The sequence below is a fragment of the Alosa pseudoharengus genome, unplaced genomic scaffold, assembly GCF_046254945.1.
Source record: "Alosa pseudoharengus isolate Yale_2024_CS ecotype anadromous, Long Island Sound unplaced genomic scaffold, YU_APseudo_1.1 YU_APseudo_1.1_scf_7, whole genome shotgun sequence".
Taxonomy (NCBI): Eukaryota; Metazoa; Chordata; class Actinopteri; order Clupeiformes; family Clupeidae; genus Alosa; species Alosa pseudoharengus.
In genome coordinates this window covers 42,086,750-42,102,941 of record NW_027468859.1, presented here as the reverse complement: position 1 = coordinate 42,102,941, position 16,192 = coordinate 42,086,750, and the positions used below count along the sequence as shown (strand labels likewise).

At 39.1% G+C, this 16,192-nt stretch overlaps 1 protein-coding gene across 4 annotated transcripts in view; it reads right to left on the bottom strand.

The window, feature by feature from the left end:
• hivep2a (HIVEP zinc finger 2a) overlaps positions 1-15,796 on the bottom strand; it is a 150,311-nt gene extending 134,515 nt beyond the window's left edge. For all 4 annotated transcript variants that reach the window (XM_076272193.1, XM_076272192.1, XM_076272197.1 and 1 more), the window contains exon 1: positions 15,371-15,796. The gene's annotated coding sequence lies outside the window, so the exon portion shown is untranslated. The remainder of the gene's footprint in view (positions 1-15,370) is intronic.
• Between the last annotated feature and the right edge of the window lie 396 nt (positions 15,797-16,192).

Here is a 16,192-nt window from a genome sequence, read left to right as displayed (position 1 = left end):
CCCTAAAAACAGCTTAGGGTTCTAAGGGTTAAACCACGTTAAGCCTTTTTCTCGCCATATGCGCCAATGAAGAAGAAAACGTTAATGTGAGATATCTTCTATAATCGTTGGATTTCGGTTTAGTTTTTTTGACAGACTTAAGTGTTCATGACAACATATGGTCATGCGAAATTTGGTGATGATTCATCGTTGTTTTCCTACCTTAAGCCACGTTAAGCTTTTTCACGTTAAGCGTTTTAGAATGTCCCCGTCGGCATTACTTAATCATATGATTGACCAGTGTTCGTAACAGCTACCGCTACCATACGGATAGCCTACAACTTAGCTATTTACAGCTCCCTAAATACAATGGCAAGCAGTTTTATAGAAGAGGCATTCAGGGAGGGAGACACACACACACACACCACACGCGTCCAAAACTCAGCCAGGTGGTCGCTGAATAAAACTCCCACAAATACCACGGAACAACATTGGCATTACTTAATGACCAGTGTTTGTAACAGCTACCGCTAGCCTAGCCTACAACTTAGCTATTTGCAGCTCCCTAAATACAATGGCAAGCAGTTCTATAAACGAGGCATTAAGCATTAAATAAAGTACCTATCTATCTATCATTCGTGTTTTCTATTTGGACCCACAAACTTGCTTCCACCTTCAAAGTGTATGGCAATATTTAGCTAAGTCAAACAGTTAAAAGATGCTTTGAAAGTTTAAATTTTACTGTTGTCTTGAAGAGCAGGCTTTCAGCACTTGTGGGGGAGGGGCAGTCTGCACGTAAATTGCAGCTTCTCCAGCAACACACAGCTGCCTGTGGACGCCTGTATGTAAATAATGCGGGGGAAAAACTATCGGCGAACGCAGCCGCTTATCGGCCGATGCCGATACACGTAAAAAACGTAAATATCGGCCCGATATATCGGCCGGCCGATATATCGGTCGATCCCTATTGATTACTGCTATGTTCCTCTCTCTACGGCCACGGCAGAGCCCGCTAGCATAGCAACATGCTAACACATTCGCGCCGCGCGACAGAGCGTTTGAGTGCACCTACCGGCGCGGGAGAGGTATGACTCAACTCGTGAAAGTTAAGGTAAGAACATATATTACTACTGATTTTGGGTGGCGTGTTCCTTTAAGACTACACATTCTGTTCAACTGTTTCCTCTGTCCACAACTGTTTCAAAATAAAAGTCCTCGCTACAATAATTCCCTATTAAATAATTTAACCATTTAAACTATCCACCTATTTAACTGTTCAGTCATTCCAACTATATTAAACCTCATAAACCTAGCAAATAATTTAACCTTTTAAACTATCCACCTATTTAACTGTTCAGTCATTCCAACTATATTAAACCTAATCTACCTAGTTCAGTCATTCAAACTATATTAAACCTCATCTACCTCACAAATAATTTAACCATTTAAGCTATCCACCTATTTAACTGTTCAGCCATTCCAACTATATTAAACCTTATCTACCTAGCAAATAATTTAACCATTTAAACTATCCACCTATTTAACTGTCCAGTCATTCCAACAATATTAAACCTTGTCTACCTAGCAAATAATTTAACCTTTTAAACTATCCACCTATTTAACTGTTCAGTCATTCCAACTATATTAGACCTCATCTACCTAGTTCAGTCATTCCAACTATATTAAACCTCATCTACCTAGCAAATAATTTAACCTTTTAAACCATCCACCGATTTAACTGTTCAGTCATTCCAACTATATTAAACCTCATCTACCTAGTTCAGTCATTCCAACTATATTAAATATCATCTACCTAGTTCAGTCATTCCAATTACATTAAACCTCATCTACCAAGCAAATAATTTAACCTTTTAAACTATCCACCTATTTAACTGTTCAGTCATTCCAACTATATTAAACCTCATCTACTTAGTTCAGTCATTCCAACTATATTAAACCTCATTATGTTGGTTGCCAATTAGCACATCATCTGTTTTAAAAATATATTTCACACCATATATTTTGCATTTTCATGCACTGGTAATTCCCTGGAATTGCATTTTCTAGTTAATTATGTCACCTCATGGTAACCACTTTTCAAACCAACTACATTTGTGTTACACACAGATGCCATCTTTGCGTTTTCCCAATATCACAAACATTTTCAGATTCAATGTATTTATTGTGGAGGAAACAAACAAAAGAACACACACACACACACACATACATATCATATATATGTAAGGGATAATGGACAACCCGGCATTCGCTTCACAGAAAGAAATGTACGTTTCGAGGTGGTAAAACAGGCCTGACGCGCCAGCGGAGGGGCATTTACTCGTCATAAGTGCATTCCTTTCTGTGCACCGAACGCCGTGGAGTCCATTATCCCGCTTATGCCACTGTTGCCACTTGTGTTGTGTTCAGTTGCTGTTATAATTTAAACCTTTTAATCCCAAAAACTGTGCTTCTGTCCGCCACATATAAACTCATTTTTCAACTAGGACAAACTGCCTGATAGTTGCTATGGCCAAAGGCCAGTTGTACGTTCCATCTCTCTCATTGTCAAGCAGGCATATCCCAGAATTCTGATGAACCTTAGCTTTGAAAAACCGCTATCTTACTAAGCCAACTGCCATTAACTAAGCCACCTCCGTCATATGTTACAGTGTTGTTATGTTCAACATATTCTCAACTGTCAGTTCGCTATTTCACAGCCCTGATGCAACGTGACCGTTCATTTAAACTTCACGAGTTCAGCAAGTTAAAGATGCTCTAAGCGATTTTTTAAGCTAAAACATTTGTTGTCACAATAAAAAATACAATTGAACACACTGTCCACACTGCAAAAAATGAAAGCTAACCAAGTGTTATTAATCGTATAATAAGGTCATTGGTATTGTTTTTAGTATGAAAAGACTTACCTAGCGCTACCTCAAAAATCATTTTGACTTAATTTAAAAGGAAAACACACTGGCAGACAAATTTGCTTAACGCACTGGCAGAAAAAATTGCTTGTTTTCAGGATGAGATGTCTTAAAATAAGTCAAACTTTTCTTAAATTAAGTCAAATGATTTCATGAGAAAGTGCTAGGTAAGTCTCTTTATACTGAAAACAATACAAACTATTTTTTTTATCTTGATATAAGATTAATAATCTTGGTTAGATTTTATTAGATAAAGCAAATTTGAAAATGACCGTCAACGAAACGTTTTCATCTTTTTTTGAAATCTTTATGGAAAATGGCATGTCCAAAATTATTAAAATTCCCTTTTTAAATAATCAATGGAAATACATGTATTTGCCATCACAGCTTTCAATCTGGTTCTTATAATAACAAGCCTCTCCATGTCTCCACAATGATTGTAGACTGCACCTTTTTAGAAGCAATCTGGGTTTTGAGGCAGAAATGATTCTGACCTTGTGCTCACTTTTTTATGGATTGAGGTCTCGACTCTGGCCAGGCCACTCTAAAATATTGATGTTTCTACCACATTGTCTTACAACCTTTTGGCATGTGGCAGTGTCAGAACGAACATATTGGTCAACAACATTAAGTCAATATTTGCCAGGGGTATGAATAATTGTGTTAATTTTTTTATAATATAGAAAGAGAAAAGGTGATATATATATATATATATATATACATGTTCTATATTATCTCTTCAGTTCTCCACTTCTCCTCCAATACTACCTTGATGCCTCTCTTGCCCTTTCTCAAAGTCTGCTTTATTGTCAATTTCTTCACATTTCTGTTTCCTCCTGTGCCTCCGCACTCATATGCAACATCCGTCAGCAATCTTAGTGACACTCTTGCCATTTGCTCTTTTATGTGTGTGGGTGGACTGAGTAAGCAATTAAGTCACTGCCTGGCACAGCCCAAGGCACTGTGGATACCAACTGGTGCTTCAAGAACCTTCAGACATGTTCTCCTAAAGCTCATCAGCCTCATGAAAGGAGAAAAACAGGGATGTGTGTGTGGTGTGAATTTTGACTTAATTTAAGAACACTTTGACTTATTTTAAGGAGTCTTATCAAGACAAATTTACTTAACGCACTGGCAGAAGAAATTGCTTGTTTTTAGGACAAATTTGCTTAACACACTGGCAGACAAATTTGCTTGTTTTCAGGATGAGACGTCTTAAAAGAAGTCAAACTCTTCTTAAATTAAGTGAAATGATTTTCTAAGAAAGTGCTAGGTAAGTCTCTTTATATTGAAAACAATACCAACTAGATTTTTTGACCTTGATATAAGATTAATAAGACTTGGTTAGATGTTATTAGATAAGCAGTTTTTGTAGTGCATGGGTGTGTTTTGGGCATAACATCCATAAAAACCAAAGAGAATGATATCTGTCATTCCCTTTAACAGCAAGCAGTGCTACATCAAACAGCGCATCGGTATTTTGATAGTCAGTGGTGAATTTGAAGGAATCTGCTTGCACGTAAGACCGTATGGAACAGGTATTCCACTTAACCATGCTTTACTAAAAAAAATTGACTAGCAGGGTATACAGTAGCCTACACGCATCTGCACTCATCTATTATTTGGGGCAGCCGTGGCCCACTGGTTAGCACTCTGGACTTGTAACCGGAGGGTTGCCGGTTCGAGCCCCGACCAGTGGGCCGCGGCTGAAGTGCACTTGAGCAAGGCACCTAACCCCTAACTGCTCCCCGAGCGCTGCCGTTGTAGCAGGCAGCTCACTGCGCCGGGATTAGTGTGTGCTTCACCTCACTGTGTGTTCACTGTGTGCTGTTTGTGTTTCACTAATTCACCGATTGGGTTAAATGCAGAGACCAAATTTCCCTCACGGGATCAAAAAAGTATATATACTATACTTAATACTATTTGAACTCATAGGCAAAGTGAAACTAACTTCACCGTGGTCTCATAGTCAACTACAAAACAGTTCTACACAGTTAATTACTTTCACTATTTGACTGACAAAGTTACCATCGAAAACATAGCCTGAAAAAAGCAACACTTACCCCAATAATGTTTGAATGACTGAATAAAAATCCTAAGGATATTTATCCTGTAGAGGAGTAGCTGCTTACATCTCATCAGATCTCATCAGTAACAGACAGTGCATCTTCAGCTGTGCTTTATAAGCGCCTTTCCCTATAGAACAGGTTTTTCTTGGTCAGTGGCGTAATGATTTTTAGATGGTGAAGAAAGCGATTTTTGGATCATGCGCCAGACCACACCTTAGGTTGCTAATTATCACAACCCTGGGTGCACGGTTTAATAAAAAAAAAAAAAGTTAAAAAAAAATTGCCACTGACTGGGTGTAAGATAAGAATAAGCTTTGCACTTCCTTGCGCCGGGTGTAAGATAGGGGCCTACATCTTCCGGTACAGTACCTGACATGAACAGTAGGTGTGCAGCCTATCTCTCCCTCTATATTTGTGTGTGTGTCTGTTCCTTCCTTTATGTACACTGTATGTTTCGTTGAATCAGGCCCACGCCACCTCCAAAGGGCTCAACAGTAGTGTCTGGGGTACCAGACCCACCCTCCTCCACACTCATCAACAAATTCTTGGTTCATTCTTTTTCTTATCATCAGAGAAGGTTCATCAACAGTACTAAAAGAATCTTTGATATTGTACACATGTGCCCAGACAAATCGATAACAGCATGGCTCCCACTATAAAACGGATGAAGGCATATTACTTAGAACTGGATGTTGGTGGCTTTATAGATGGTTACACCTAGGGGGTCAGGATTAGGAAGGTTAGCCTCAGCCAGTTAGCATCCAAATTTTATTCAATCATTAATTTAACCTTTATAACTAGGAGTTAGGATAAAAAACACTGACTTAGGAACAGCTATTCTGTAATAACTTAAATCAGAGCCTAAATATTGTTACCATGGTTACCAAACAGATAAGATAAGATAAAATAAGCTAAGCAGGCCTACAGTTTCAGCCACTTGCATGCAATTCCAAACCCTTTTATCACAAATCTGCAGCTATGTTCCATGTATGTACAGCATAAGGGTGTCCTATGGTCAATTGTTTTTGTGAAACCTTGATGTGGATCTGCAGTAGTGCTCCCTAGATTAGCCATATGCAGCCTATTCAACCAGAACATATGGACCTAAAACTAAAAAGTTCTAGATTTAAGATTCAAGATTCAAGATTCTTTTTTACATCCCATTATATGGATATAAGAGAGTAAAATTCTTGTTTTTTTTGGGTTAGGATGTTAAGGATGGGTTGGGATGCAAATAGGTCCTTAGTAGATATACACAAATGACATTTTGGAAACAAAATTGATGCAACCTCAATCTGACCTAAGGGTCAAATACTTTCACAGATGGGCAGACTGGACTATTCTAGAGTGTAGAAAGATGTATACATTGACTCAAATGTGCGAACAAGAAAATCATGGAACCTCCTAATCTATTATCTAGGATCTATTATCTATTTATTAACCCAAACATTTTCTGCACCATGTTTTCACTTGAGATAGATAGATAGATAGATAGATAGATAGATAAATATATAGTGCATATAGAAATTAAAGGGGAAACCTGTGTCCATGCTGTTTTAAAGCAATCACCATTGTCAAATCACTGATCAAAACACTACAAAATCACAGGCAAAATGATCTTCAGTGACAAGTTACTTGAATAAAAGCATTTATGCACATGTTTCTTGAACACTACGAATTATATAAAAATAATAATAATAATATAAAACCATGCTAATAATATCTTTTTTTTTCTTGTTTCAGATAATATAACAAAGAGCAGCAACTGTTTTACACTGTAACTATACAACAGAGATTGGACTAAATGTACACTGCAAAAAATGAATTCTAACCAAGTGTTATTGATCTTATATTAAGATTAAAAAATCTATTTGGTATTGTTTTTAGTATGAAAAGACTTACCTAGCGCCCTCTCAAAAGATCATTTTGACTTAATTTAAGAAGACTTTAACTTATTTTAAGGAGTCTTATCAAGACAAATTTGCTCAACGCACTGGCAGACAAATTTGCTTGTTTTTAGGACAAATTTGCTTAACGCACTGGCAGACAAATTTGCTTGTTTTCAAGATGAGATGTCTTAAAATAAGTCACATTTTTTTTTTAATTAAGTCAAATGATTTCACAAGAAAGCGCTAGGTAAGTCTCTTTATACTGAAAAAAATACCAACTACTTTTTTTATCTTGATATAAGATTAATAACACTTGGTTAGATTTTGTTAGATAAGCAGTTTTTGCATTTTAAAAATCTGAGGATAGATTTTGAATGCACATTTATACAGACTTTTCTGTCCCTGTAAAACCACGGTGTTAAGCTTACATAGTATGCTTGCAACAGTATGTTCCTACAGTATATGCCAAGTAATTTCAATTACATCCACACACTCAGACCAACTTTCAGACAACAACATTCAGCCACATCAGTTATCGTCACTGTCTCGCCACCTGCATCAGAATGTAAGTGTGTGAATATGATGTGTGTACTATACAGGCACTCCAGCACATGTTCTTGTCTATATAGTCCACACACTCAAAAAGAGGAAGTGCACACAGCAGGCAAGTTTCTCAGTATATCATTTGCATGAGCAACAAAGGGGAAATGGAAAAATGAAAGTGCTCTTTGCTTTGCACTTTTGCTGTCTGCTGGCTGCCTATACTCAGTTCCTGTTCCTGAGACTGCTTTCCATGTGTTTTGCATGCCAACACAACATTGCCAAATCAATTCTGGGCAGCTTAAGCAACTGATGCAGCCAAGAGCAAAATTGTAGAATGTCTTCAATCAATGCCACTCAAATGCATGGTTACCTAAACTTGTGTCTAAATTGTGAGAGCATCAATTGGCATTGTTCAGAAACTTCAGTGGTTTGTGCAATTTTTTAAATATTACAAACCCCTACTGTTGTTCATAACGTCCCTTTACATATTCATTTCTGTATTTAAATCATCCATCCTTACCATCCACACCATCCTTAAATCTAAAATTATGAGTTGTGAACTTGTCTACTCTGGTCCTTGTGCTTTGGTGCTTTCCTCTATCTCCAGCTAACTGTACGTACACACCGCCGTCGACTTGAGCTTCCAAAGAAGCTCTGGTCGCCCTGTCAAGGACGCTTGTCAAAAAAGTCCAGGGAAGCTTTGGACGCTTTAGCCGCTCTGACGTGACAGCATTTTACGTTCGATCTTAATACTTCCGTCTATTCGATTGGTTGCTGGTCGTTGGTCGCTGAACCGCATCATAGCTCATTACCATAAAGTTGACTGACTTTCAACTTTCTGCTTGACGCTCAAGTCGCTCAAGACGCCCAAAACGCGACGCCGACGGATTTGACGCTTCTGGCAGCTGAGAGAAGCTGGCTTCCATTGAAAATGAATGACTTCCTGACTCTTTGGAAGCTCAAGTCGGCGGCGGTGTGTACATACAGTAATGGAATGGTGTTCAGGTGTGGATAGTTCGTCCTAGGGGGAAATAAGGCCTACTCTCCCTTCTCCTAGTGGCATCTCACACTCCTCCAACTTATGTTTTACTTGACTCCCCTACAGTGACTTCCCCTACACTTTTATTTCATCATTGACTATGCCGATATCTTTATATTCTTTATCAAAATTATCTTTAAAATGGTTTCCCCTTTATGCTTTGAACCAAGTGTGCATAACATTTTCTGATATTTGAGATGTAATGATCAACAATAAAAACAGGCGACAAAGGTCTTTGCAAAAGATTGTCAGATGTTACTTGCCCACATAGAACTTGAAAGATTGGATAGTTTAGGTCAAAATCTTCTACCATTAGGAAAACATCCATCCAAAAGAATGTCAGAGCCATGCATTTGTAGTGCTATGTGGTGACTGTATCACCACATTCCACTCACTTGTAGAAGACTGCTGGCAGCAAGAAACATTGGGCCACATGACTTGTGTCTTGTATATGAGGCAAAATATGAGATTGGTCAGGATACGAGAGCTATCTGTGAAATTACCAGAATTGTTGTTGAGTATTGTTAAGTCTTTTCTCTTCAAATCTTTCACGTGGCAAATAACAATTTAAAATTGCAGCCGGACACAAATCTGAAAGCATCAATATGCAAGAATGTACCACTTATTGAGATATGTTTTTTAAGACATACTCAATTGAAGGGCCTCCGGGATCTTATAGTCCCTTGCTTGTTGCTACCCACTGCCATCCCAATTTATTCATCCAATGTTCTATGCACACTATTTACAATGTATCAGACACACACAAACAGACCCCCTTAAACAATCATCTGTATTCTGCTACCTATTCCCACCTAATAATGGCCTCTAAGCGTCTACTAGACATTGCCTACAACAAATCTTAAACATTACTTACAGTATATTGAAAATACAACGCTGTTTCCAAAAGCAGTTGAAACACAGTAAAATGGAAATAAAACAGAATGTGATAAAATCTTATGTAAGGGATAATGGACGGTGGTCTGTTCACAGAAGTTAATGCACGGCCGAGGTTGTAAAATGGCCCCGACACGAAGCGGAGGGCCGTTTAAACCTCGTAGTGGATTAACTTCTGTGAACAGACCACCGTGGAGTCCATTATCCCGCTTATTCCACTGTTGCCACTTGCGTTGTGTTCATTTCCTGTTACAATTTAAACGTTTTAATCGCTAAAAAAACTAGTAGTTGTAGAACTAATTTCTATTGTATTAGTTGTAGAACTAATTTCTTCCGACACATATCAACTAATTTCTCAACTCACAGGACAAACTGCCGTTACTAGTTCTAAATGGATGGTTGCTACGGCCAAAGGCCAGTCGTTAGTTCTATCTCTCCTGTTGTCAAGCGGGCGTATCCCAAGATTCTGATGAACTTTAGCTTTGAAACATCGCTATTTTACTTAGCCTGCTGTCATCCATCTAGCTAAAAGCCACCTCCGTCATATGCTACAATGTTGCAATGTTCTGAACGTCTGCATTTTACAGCTCGGATGCAACGTGACAGTTCATTTAAACTTCACAACAAGTTCGGCGAATTAATATACAGGTGTGATACGGCCAAAAAAATGTATCTACTTCTAGGTCGGCAGATAACATACGGTTAATGGTCGTTCTAAATTACGTAGGACAATGGGAAATTCACCAAGCAGTGGAATAATAACTCATATATAGTTGCAAAAGGACATATCAAATGTTAAACTGAAAAGTTGACTATGTCTTGAAAATGATATGGTCATTTTGCCTATATGTCTCAAAAAAATTGTGATGTGAGCAACAAAAGGCTGTTTTGCAATGCTAAAGAAACATTAAGAGGAACATTTCACAACTAATTAGGTTAACCTTGATTGGGTATTTAAAAAGCCAGAAGGAAAAATGCAGAAGTATCCATTACCCTGAAAACAAATTATGCAACAAAATCAAAGAATAATACTCCTCAATGTGACACTGCAAATAATTGGGGCATTTCATCATCATCATCTGCATAAAAATAAAATCTAACCAAGTGTTAATCTTATATTTGGATCAAAAATCTATTTGCTATTGTTTTTAGTATGAAAAGACCTAGCACGCCCTCTAAAGACAATTTTGACTATTTAGGAAGGTTTTGACTTATTTTAAGGAGACAAATTTGCTCAGTGCAGTGCCAGACAAATTTGCTTGTTTTTAGGTCAAACTTGCTTAATGCACTGGCAGACAAATTTGCTTGTTTTCAGGATGAGACATCTTATAATAAGTCAAACTCCTCTTAAATTAAGTCAAATAATTTTACGAGGGAGCGATAGGTCTTTTTATACTCAAAACAATACCAACTAGATTTTTTGATGATATAAGATGAATAACACTTAGATTTTTTAGATTTAAGCAATAAGCCCGAGAGGCCATAGGTTACACTGATTCTACAACAGCTAAGGGGCGTTGTAGACACGACGCGCTATAGAAATGGGCTATAGAAATATAACAAGTTATTCCTAGATAATCATTCTTCCGCCAAGAAATATATTTCCTCTATCTGAATGGTTGCCAAGCAACGTCGAGACGCAGCTACTATCAAGTTATGGTAGTGCAGTGATATAGAACGAAATGCAATCAAGGTGTATGTTTATGCTGGATTTTACAACGGCATCGAACGCGATTAAGCCAATCACAATCAAGGACCGGAACTATCAGTTTTAGAAAAGCCATAATCCTAGAATTCTAGAATCTAAGAGAGATAAATAACCTTAAATCAAGTGAATATATGCTTATTTTTCTATTATTTGCTTATAACAAGAAATTTTTAGACATTTCTTGATTTAAGTTTTTTTGACCTTATTATAAGTGAAAATCTTCTTGTTCTATTGTCAAAACTTGCCAGGTAATTTAGCTTATTTTAAGTAGTATTTCCACAAAACAAGAAACTTTCACTTGCAAGATTTGCCAATAGAATAAAAGGTCAAAGGTCAAAAAAATGTACAGGTGCTTCTAAGCTAAAACATTTTTGGTCACATCAAACATCTCCTCACCATCTGCTAGCTGCCTGTCCCCTGAATACACTGCAAAAAAATGTGGTCTCTGTAGACAGCCCAGGTTCAAAAAACGGCAACAAAAACAGCCTGGTGCAGCTTGGACCATGAAACATAACAAACTTTTCCAGCCATTCAAAGATGCGCATTCAGGAGAGTTTCAATTGCACGGGAGGGAGGGGGAGGGAGAAGTAAGCTAGCTCTCTGTTTTGTATGAACATCAACAGAAGGGTATTCCAAGTACGCGGTTTAGTGACAAACCTGCACTGCAAAAACTGCTTATCTAACAAAATCTAACCAAGTGTTATTAATCTTATATCAAGATAAAAAACTAGTTGGTATTGTTTTCAGTATATCACGTAATGAATGCGCACTCTAGAAAGTGAAAGTAACTTGCCTAGGCCTACAATGCACTCCGTGTCTGTGCACGTCCGCAATCGATTACATTCTTCAAATGGAGAACAAATTCCTGATCGCTAAACTTTTGTTTTCATTTTCTGTCAGTTAGCAGTTGATGTAGAAGCACCTAGCATAATTTGACTTCAGTGGTGACAAGTCCTGTTGCGAGAGAGAGAGAGCACACCTGCAAAGTGGTGCTGTGCGCGTGTGTTTGTCTACATGGGGTTACGTTCGGTTCAAGTCAGAAGTTGGTCCGTCCGGTCCCGCATTCACGCTGCTCCATTATTAGATTGACGTTATCAGACAGCACTGTAAATGTATGCAGGAATTTCTCGCATTATGATGGCTAGGTCTTGAATAAATCATGCGCTATCCCACACTGAAATGTAGGCCCTGTAAACATTGGCGAACATGTGGGAATTTGGTGACTGTGTTTTCAATTTTCCTGTTATTCTCGGGATCTACTAGGCAAGTCCTAAAGATCTACTGGTCGATCGCGATCGACGAGTTGGCGACCACTGCCATACATGATAAGATGTCAACAAGCAGGGAGATAATGAAGATCAGTAGTCCTACTCAAACTACTATGGAAGATTGGTCAAATCTAGCAAGTAGGAAAGTTTAAGTGAATGACGTGAAAGTAAAAGTAAGAGTAAGACATTCGAAAGGCCAACGAAAGTTAAGGTTGCTTTTGAAAGTACTACTTACAAAACTGGTGCTCTAAATAGTGATTCTGTTGTCTTTGAAAGGTTCTCTTATTGATGCTTTGATCTGCAATTTGGATTAACACCTGCTTTTACAAGGTGGAAGTATTTAGGCGCAGAATAGACGTGCGCTTTCAAGAGCAGTCTTTGTACATACCGCGGAATACATAATTAGGCGCTCTTTACGCTTCCCCTCCCATCTCTTTACGCTAAACTCCCACTTTCCCATGGATCCTCCCATGAATGCATATGCATGACACGAAAAACGCAATGTGCCACTTTCAGCTCCCGCGACAGGCAGTTTGCGCTTTAACATCTTTGCGGCCTGTTTGTACATACCTCGCAATGATTTTACACACATGTTGCGAAACAAATAAGCCTGAAGTGGGCACAAAAGCGTCCATTTGGCCCCTAGTACATCTGGCCAGATGGACACTTTTGCGCCCACTTCAGGCGTATTTGTTTCGCAACGTGTGTAAAATCATTGCGAGGTATGTACAAACAGGCCGCAAAGATAGTACATTTGGCATGTTAAGAGTTGGCTGTGAATCGATTATGCTTTTTAGTTAAAGGGACACCAGGCAAGCCTGATGCTTTTTATCTACGAAACTCCCCCTCGCTCGGTCTGAAGCTCTTTTCCTTTTCTTTGCGTCTTCTGTCGGCTCTGCCATTATACACACGTTTGCAACAATCTCTAGCCTGCCTGGCTACAATCGTTAGCCTGCCTGCTTTGGTCGGCAGGTAGGATACACTGAACTTGCAAGCGGGATATTCTTCCTACAGGCAGTAGGGGCGGGCGAGAGTCTTCATTCGCCCTGTAACGAGTCATTTAACCATATACCGACTTATGAAGATGAGTAATTACCACGAAAACGTTGCCTGGTGTCCCTTTAACAAGATATTAGGTTAAAATGTGTGAAATGAAAGTGAAACATTTTCTTGTCTAAGTTTAATTTTGATGTGCTAGCAAAAATGTTGCCAATGTAACCTAAAGTAAGCGCCTCTAAACCCTCCTAAAATCCAGTGTGCCACCCTGCTTGTCAAAGTTTGGCAGTGACACCTACGGCAGCGTTTGATTGATTGGTTAGTCCCGTTGATGACTTGAGTTGTTTGAATATATTTTCATGATTTGATGTAGCCTACCTAATGTTTGAGGCATATTGAAACAATAATGGGCTATTTTATAATAGGTCTACTTGAAATACATTTATTTTTATTTGTATACGTTTCATCTTATTTTATTTTTTTTTTGGGGGGGGGCTTTTTATGCCTTTAATCAGATAGGATAGTGGAGATTGACAGGAAGTGAGTCGGAGAGAGAGTCGGGGTGGGGTCCGGAAAGGACCACGGGGCGGGAATCGAACCCGGGTCGCCGGCATATGGTGCAGCCAGTCGCGCCACTGCTGGGGCCGACGTTTCATCTTATACACCATCTTTACATCTTTTATACCCTTTTATACACCATTCAGATGTATGTGGCTTGAATGAAATGCCTATTTTGTTTGTTGTAAATAAAACTCCAGCAGTTCATAACTAGCCTACTATAGGCTATTTCAAAATGAAAACATGGGTAAATCATCATGAATTTGAATGACTTAGCTTGTGACTTGCTTGAACCAAGCTATGACTTGACTGACCCAAGCTATGACTTGACTTGCTTGATTGTCAAAAAAAATTACTTGGACTTGCTTGAGACTTTAAAAAGGTTAAGACATGAGACTTGCTTGTATCTTGCACATGTGTGACTTACACCTCTGCAGTAGGCCTATATTGTTAATCTACTACCTCATCTGCATAGCCTATATTCTGCTCAGATTTCCCCACCAAGGGAAAAAAACATTCTTATTATGCTATCTGGTGGCATATTCCCGTATCAACCACCAATGATGTATCTCTGGATCAGTAGTTTTTGGAAGGTTATGACCAAGCATGCTCATCACTTTGTTCTTGGAGGTAGACATGGGTTGAAGAACAGGGGAGCACAACAAAATTCACAATAACATAAATCATTCAATAACTAATGTTGTGGCTGGTAAACCCGGGCAGGAGTTGACTTTGTAACAAGTCGTTCCAGATCTGCATCTGACATTCATTTATTAATGATGAAGCCTAACATGTAAGGCTTGTGAGAGAAATTGGCTGTAGGCTATATTTACAATCACAATGATAGGCCTAATGCTTCAGCATATCTGACATCCTGTTACGAAAATAGCCTAGGCTACAGAACACAAATGGTAGTTCAATTCAAATATTCTACAGTTTAACTTTGGTTACTTTAAAATGCAATAATCATGTTTGAGCCGTTCCGGTAGCGTGTCAAATAGGGTCAACTATGAAGGATGCATACAGCAGCTTCACTGCAGTCTATTGAAAACAGAGAAAAGAGGCGCCTGGCTGAAAACCCCCTTCCGCAGCCCTTCCTGACGGCGAACACGTCATGGAACATTCCCGGAACGAGCCAGCGACCCTCCCACTCTCTCTACAGAGCGCGCACACAAGACACCTACTTACTCACACACACACACCCACACATAAATACAGACAGGGGCACAATATTACGATCCAAATGTCCTTATGTTAAGAGTGTCAGAGTGCATAGAATCCCACAAAAATCAACCATAAGATTGGTGCCCAAATATCAGTAAGCAATAATAACACTTAGCCCGCAGAAAAGAGCAAATTCCACAGGATATTACGCAACATTCCAAGTCTACATGCAAGTAACTGTGTATTCCCCCTAGTATACATACAACTGCAGTGAAGTTTTTATATAATGACATTTCAATCTATGCAGGCGTTGTTAATCTTCAACAAGTGACTTACCGTATCATATCTGAAGTGCGTTGCATTAAATGTCCAACAGCATCAGCCACCACAGACGAGTCTGAGACGTTTATGTACCTCTGTTAGGCTCGAAGGATCACAACGAGAATTATTTTAACTAGCCTACGGAAGAGGTAGCCTATTCACTTTCCGCCAATAATAGAGCCGATGTTTAACATAGCCTACAAGCTACATGCTGTTGCACCATCTCACGGTAATAGCTGTTTGTTGTGCCCCCGATACGCGACAGCGAATGAAGGAACTCGCAATAAAGAGGCAGAGTCGGCCTTTTCCTAGCCCCACTTCCCAGAATAGTAAGTCTGCTACAGCGTATGAATGTGTAAGAGTGCTTCTGACGTCATTGGATCCCCCAGCGTGTCCCATAGAGAGGCTTAAGACCAACGAAGAGGGCAGGGAGAGGCGGGGAGAGCTCGGAAGCCTCGATCCCTAGCTTCTTCAAGGCGCATTGCAGGAGGGGATCCCTCTGTGACGCAAGAATAGATTCGCAGTTGTGGTCGGCGTTAGCACATCAAAAATCATGCTCAAACGTAAACGGAAATAGTTTGAGTCCGTGTAACACTTAGGCCTATCAAAGTGACAGCCATGACAGCAAGTTAGTGCATCCGTGACTGCTGTTTTTATTCAGTCAAGTGTTCTAGTCAGGTGATACCCAGATAACATTTTTTGGTTATTAGAACGTTAGGGGAACTTTTTTTATTGATTATGGGAACGCTTGGTTGTCCTATGGGTTGCCAGGAAAGTTTTTTTTCTGACAGAAATACTAGGCCTATGTTAGATTTTGGTTACGTGTTTTGGTTTGCA